Raw genomic sequence first — 6,446 nt, forward strand, 5'->3', positions numbered from 1 at the left:
TCTATTTAACACATTTGTAACCCTTGAAATGAACTCCCTTGTTCTGTAGGGAAATAAAGAGGCCCCTTTGTAACACGAACTGGTTTAAGCTCTTAAGAAGGTGTCTACACTGCCCACGTGAAATCGCTGCCGCGACAACGCTTTAAGGTGGCAGTGTCCTCACGGCTCCAGCTGAGGAGGGTGTTTTTTCACACCCCTGAGCGGTGCACGTTTCAGCGCTGTACGTGGCAGTGTAGACAAGCCCTAATTGAACTGTGACATTTTAAAACAGGGAACACTCTCTAAAAACCCCCAAAATTATTTTTGTTGTTTGTCTGTCAGCCCCGGTGGGAAAAGTTCCATAAAATTTAAAAGGGCTTAAAGCCAATGGGGTTATCTATCTATCTATCTATCTATCTATCTATCTAGTGGGAAAGGTGCTTGGGGCCTGTTTTTTTAGATAAGAATAAGGCAGTTAAAGGGGGTGGGTAGTGAGGGGAGGGGCGGGGAGGGGAGGGAGAGGGCTCTTGTTTAAAAATCTTGGGTTGATAGGATTGGTTCAGGAAAATGCATTCTATGATGCAGCTGTAGAACAGTTTCTGATTGGTCCGCCCGAGAGGCTGAGATAACCATGCTGGGGGCTGTGAGCCTTGGGAGCTCCCTCTTTTCCCGGGGGCAGCAGCAAGGGAAGAATTAGTAGGGGAAGCAAAAGTGGATGGGAACCTGGGAGGCAGTGACCTGGGAACCTGGGAGGCAGTGATGGTCGAGTTCAGGATCCTGACACAAGGAAGAAAGGAAAGCAGCAGAATACGGACCCTGGACTTGAAAAAAGCAGACTTTGACTCCCTCAGGGAACTGATGGGCAAGATCCCCTGGAAGAATAACATGAGGGGGAAAGGAGTCCAGGAGAGCTGGCTGTATTTTAAAGAATCCTTATTGAGGCTACAGGGACAAACCGTCCCGATGTGTAGAAAGAATAGTAAATATGGCAGGCGACCAGCTTAGCTTCACAGTGAAATCCTTGCTAATCTTAAATACAAAAAAGAAGCTTACAAGAAGTGGAAGATTGGACAAATGACCAGGGAGGAGTACAAAAATATTGCTCGGGCATGCAGGAGTGAAATCAGGAAGGCCAAATCACACCTGGAGTTGCAGCTAGCAAGAGATGTTAAGAGTAACAAGAAGGGTTTCTTCAGGTATTTTAGCAACAAGAAGAAAGTCAAGGAAAGTGTTGGCCCCTTACTGAATGAGGGAGGCAACCTAGTGACAGAGGATGTGGAAAAAGCTAATGTACTCAATGCTTTTTTTGCCTCTGTCTTCACGAACAAGGTCAGCTCCCAGTCTACTGCACTGGGCAGCACAGCATGGGGAGGAGGTGACCAGCCCTCTGTGGAGAAAGAAGTGGTTCGGGACTATTTAGCAAAGCTGGATGAGCACAAGTCCATGGGGCCGGATGCATTGCATCTGAGAGTCCTAAAGGAGTTGACAGATGTGATTGCAGAGCCATTGGCCATTATCTTTGAAAACTCATGGCGATCGGGGGCAGTCCCAGATGACTGGAAAAAGGCTAATGTAGTGCCCATCTTTAAAAAAGGGAAGAAGGAGGATCCTGGGAACTACAGGCCAGTCAGCCTCACCTCAGTCCATGGAAAAATCATGGAGCAGGTCCTCAAAGAATCAATCCTGATGCACTTGCATGAGAGGAAAGTGATCAGGAACAGCCAGCATGGATTCACCAAGGGAAGGTCATGCCTGACTAATCTAATCGCCTTTTATGATGAGATTACTGGTTCTGTGGATGAAGGGAAAGCAGTGGATGTATTGTTTCTTGACTTTAGCAAAGCTTTTGACACGGTCTCCCACAGTATTGTTGCCAGCAAGTTAAAGAAGTATGGGCTGGATGAATGGACTATAAGGTGGATAGAAAGCTGGCTAGATTGTTGGGCTCAACGGGTAGTGCTCAATGACTCCATGTCTAGTTGGCAGCCGGTATCAAGTGGAGTGCCCCAAGGGTCGGTCCTGGGTCCGGTTTTGTTCAATGTCTTCATAAATGATCTGGAGGATGGTGTGGATTGCACTCTCAGCAAGTTTGCAGATGACACTAAACTGGGAGGAGAGGTAAATACGCTGGAGGGTAGGGATAGGATACAGAGGGCCCTAGACAAATTGGAGTATTGGGCCAAAAGAAATCTGATGAGGTTCAGCAAGGACAAGTGCAGAGTCCTGCACTTGGGATGGAAGAATCCAGTGCACCGCTACAGACTAGGGACCGAATGGCTCTGCAGCAGTTCTGCAGAAAAGGACCTAGGGGTGACAGTGGACGAGAAGCTGGATATGAGTCAACAGTGTGCCCTTGTTGCCAAGAAGACCAATGGCATTTTGGGATGTATAAGTAGGGGCATTGCCAGCAGATGGAGGGACGTGATCGTTCCCCTCTATTCGACACTGGTGAGGCCTCATCTGGAGTACTGTGTCCAGTTTTGGGCCCCACACTACAAGAAGGATGTGGAAACATTGGAAAGAGTCCAGCGGAGGGCGACAAAAATGATTAGGGGACTGGAACGCATAATTTTTGAGGAGAGGCTGAGGGAACTGGGGATGTTTAGTCTACGGAAGAGAAGAATGAGGGGGGATTTGATAGCTGCTTTCAACTACCTGAAAGGGGGTTGTTAGGATATAGATATTCAGGCCTGTCTGTAAAGGCCTGTACTTTAAGAATTTAGGCGTATTTTTATCACTTGGCTAGTTAGAGGTATAAAAGAAAGAATCAAAATCACTGTCTGCCAATGTAAGGTCCTTCTCTTACTGTGACAGTCTGGGGCCCTGTTCTTAGGCTAAGGCCTTTGGCTAAGCGACAGAGGCAGCCATAAGCTGGAAAGCGACCGGTCACATCCTCACATTCCAAAGTAGTCACATGGAAAGAAGAAAAGGAGTACTTGTGGCACCTTAGAGACTAACCAATTTATTTGAGCATGAGCTTTCGTGAGCTACAGCTCACTTCATCGGATGCATACCGTGGAAACTGCAGCAGACTTTATATACACACAGAGAATATGAAACAATACCTCCTCCCACCCCACTGTCCTGCTGGTAATAGCTTATCTAAAGTGATCATCACCTGATCTTCCACATCACCTGATGATCACTTTAGATAAGCTATTACCAGCAGGACAGTGGGGTGGGAGGAGGTATTGTTTCATATTCTCTGTGTGTATATAAAGTCTGCTGCAGTTTCCACGGTATGCATCCGATGAAGTGAGCTGTAGCTCACGAAAGCTCATGCTCAAATAAATTGGTTAGTCTCTAAGGTGCCACAAGTACTCCTTTTCTTTTTGTGAATACAGACTAACACGGCTGTTACTCTGAAACATGGAAAGAAGGTGCTATTGGGCTGTTAGGAATACAATCCTGTCCTGATAGTGCCTATCAGCTCCAGAGAAAGGGAAGTGCCTAGAAAATGTAAAAGAAAACTTAGTTTGATAGCATCCTGTCTGGCAAGAACTCACTTATCAATACTGGGATGTGAAATCCTCACTTCTGTATTGTCTTGCCATTATAGTTCCCACTTTGCTATTGTTTGTCTGTATAATCTCTGTCTGGTTCTGTGATTATTCCTGTCTGCTGTATAATTAATTTTGCTGGGTGTAAACTAATTGAGGTGGTGGGATATAATTGGTTACATAATCATGTTACAATATGTTGATTGGTTAAGGTATAGCTAAGAATATGACTATATAAATTAGGGGCAAACAGGAAGTAAGTTGGGATTCGGAAATAAGGAAAAGGAACTTGTATTTAAGCTTGCTGGAAGTTCACCCCAATAAACATCGAATTGTTTGCACCTTCGGACTTCAGGTATTGTTGCTCTCTGTTCATGTGAGAAGGACCAGGGAAGTGGGAGAGTGAAGGAATAAGCTCTCTAACAGGGGTTCCAAAGAGGATGGATCTAGACTGTTCTCAGTGGTAGCTGATGACAGAACAAGGAGTAATGGTCTCAAGTTGCAGTGGGGGAGATTTAGGTTGGATATTAGGAAAAACTTTTTCACTAGGAGGGTGGTGAAACACTGGAATGTGTTACCTAGGGAGGTGGTGGAATCTCCTTCCTTAGAAGTTTTTAAGGTCAGGCTTGACAAAGCCCTGGCTGGGATGATTTAGTCGGGGATCGGTCCTGCTTTGAGAAGGGGGTTGTACTAGATGACCTCCTGAGGTCCTTTCCAACCCTGATATTCTGTGATTCTACGATTCTATGAAGGCTAAGTTCTCTTTCCCCTCCCCCTCCGCCCCCCCTGCAGGTTGCTATACTTTCCTTGCATAATGACAGGTTTCAGAGTAGCAGCCGTGTTAGTCTGTATTCGCAAAAAGAAAAGGAGGACTTGTGGCACCTTAGAGACCAACGCATTTATTTGAGCATAAGCTCTCGTGGGCTACAGCTCACTTCATCGGATGCTCATGAAAGCTTATGCTCAGATAAATTTGTTAGTCTCTAAGGAGCCGCAAGGACTCCTTTTCTTTATACTTTCCTTGTCTCACTAACCAAAAAGGATCTCTTCCTGTTTTCTATACTCTCCTTCTCTCACTAACCAAAAAAAGATCTTTCTCTCTTTTGCACAGCTCTGTGTTCTGCTTACTAACAAAAAAGGATCTTTCTCTCTCTCTCTGTTTTCTGTACTTTACACAGCCTTGTGTCACTGACACAGGATCTCTAGCTCATTTTTCAGCCGTGTGATTTCTTTCACCCGACCTTCTCAACCTTCCTTTAGAGTTTCCTCTTTTCTTTAATGAGCCTTTGCTTTTTAAAATTGATTTCAGTTTTTTTACTCTTATTATTTTTTAGTCCCAACAATACCCTTTAACCATATTCTTACTAATCTATAAAACACACTCCTCTCTCTTGTTGCTTTCTATAGTTTCCCCTCTTCCTTCTATTTAAAATCACCTTTCTTTTCTTTTTTCTTCTAAGGCTAAGCAATCTTTCTTTTTTTAAAACTCCTTTCCTTTAAGGCCTCTGTCATGAGGGGGCGTGGTCTCCTGCCCTGGCAGCCTGGGAGGGAGCTGCGAACACCCACTGGTGGGTAGAACCGGGACACCCATGGCAGCAGAGGGGCGGGGCAGGAAGCGGCACTATAAAAGGCTGGGCCTCCAGCTCAGATGGGAGAGAGCTGCCAGGTGAGCAGCACATCTCTTCCCCGCTGTGGAAGCACGGACCGAACAGAGAGCGCTATCCTGACAGACACCCAGCGGGGCTGCCAGATGCCAGGGACACTGAGAAGCTGGTGGGGCTGCCACTCACTGTCCTCCCCCAGAGCTCGCTGTTGCCGGCAGGGAAAGGGCTGGGGGGAGTCCTCCTCTCTGGCCCCTATCCCGGAGCAGCCTGCCTGCACCCCAAACTCATCCCCAGCCCTGCCCCACCCCAGAGCCCACACCCCCAGCCAGAGCTTTCACCTCTCCACCTCACCCTTAACCCTCGCCCTGAGCCCCTCCAACACCCCAAACATCTTATCCCCAGTCCTAGCCAGAGCCCTCATCCCCCCATACCCCAACCCTCTGCCCCAGCCCTGAGCCCCCTCCAACACCACAAACCCCTCACCTCCAGCCCTAGACAGAGCCCTCATCCCCCCCCCACCCTAACCCTCTGCCCCAGCCCTGAGCCCCTTCCAACACCACAAACCCCTCATTTCCAGCCCTAGACAGAGCCCTCATCTCCCCACACCCCAACCCTCTGCCCCAGCCCTGAGCCCCTTCCAACACCAAAAACCCCTCATCTCCAGTCCTAGACAGAGCCCTCATCTCCCCACATTCCAACCCTCTGCCCCAGCCCTGAGCCTCTCTGACCCCACAAACCTCCCAGCCCCAAACAGAACCCTCACCCCCTACACCCCGACTCTTGCCCTGAGCCCCTCCCAAACCCCTCAGCCCTGCACCCCCTCCCTCTGCACCCCCTCCCATCCCCAAACTCCCTCCCAGAGCCTGCAGCCTGCATCCCAATACTCTACCTAAGCCTAGGGCCTGCACCCCAGACGTCCTTCCCCACCCAAACTCCCTCCCGGAGCCTGGGCAGGTGGGGGGCGAAGTAGGGGTGGGTTCTGGGCACCACCAAAATTTCTACAAACCTGCCACCCCTGAACCCATGTACACACGGAATGGGCGTGTAGCAAGGAGCCCAGGGCAGCCGAATTGGGTTCAGCTGTGTTATTGACTACAAGCCGGCCAGTGTGTTGCTGTCAGATTTTCCCCACTGACGCAGTGGCAGATCGCTCCACAGCTGTTAGAGCCCTGGGCTGGGACGCAGTGGAGCGAGAGGGCCTGGGTTCCCAGACCACCGGCACCCTACCGCCAGGAGTAGCAGCCTCCCCACTTGGTTGTCAGGAGGCCTGATTGGTCTGGCACCCGCCTGAATCAGGACGACAGACGGTTGTGCTGACTCTCCCACCAGAGAGCTAACCTCCCCCAGACTGCGACGGATCTGC

Source organism: Caretta caretta, chromosome 23 (assembly GCF_965140235.1).
Source record: "Caretta caretta isolate rCarCar2 chromosome 23, rCarCar1.hap1, whole genome shotgun sequence".
NCBI classification, from domain to species: domain Eukaryota; kingdom Metazoa; phylum Chordata; order Testudines; family Cheloniidae; genus Caretta; species Caretta caretta.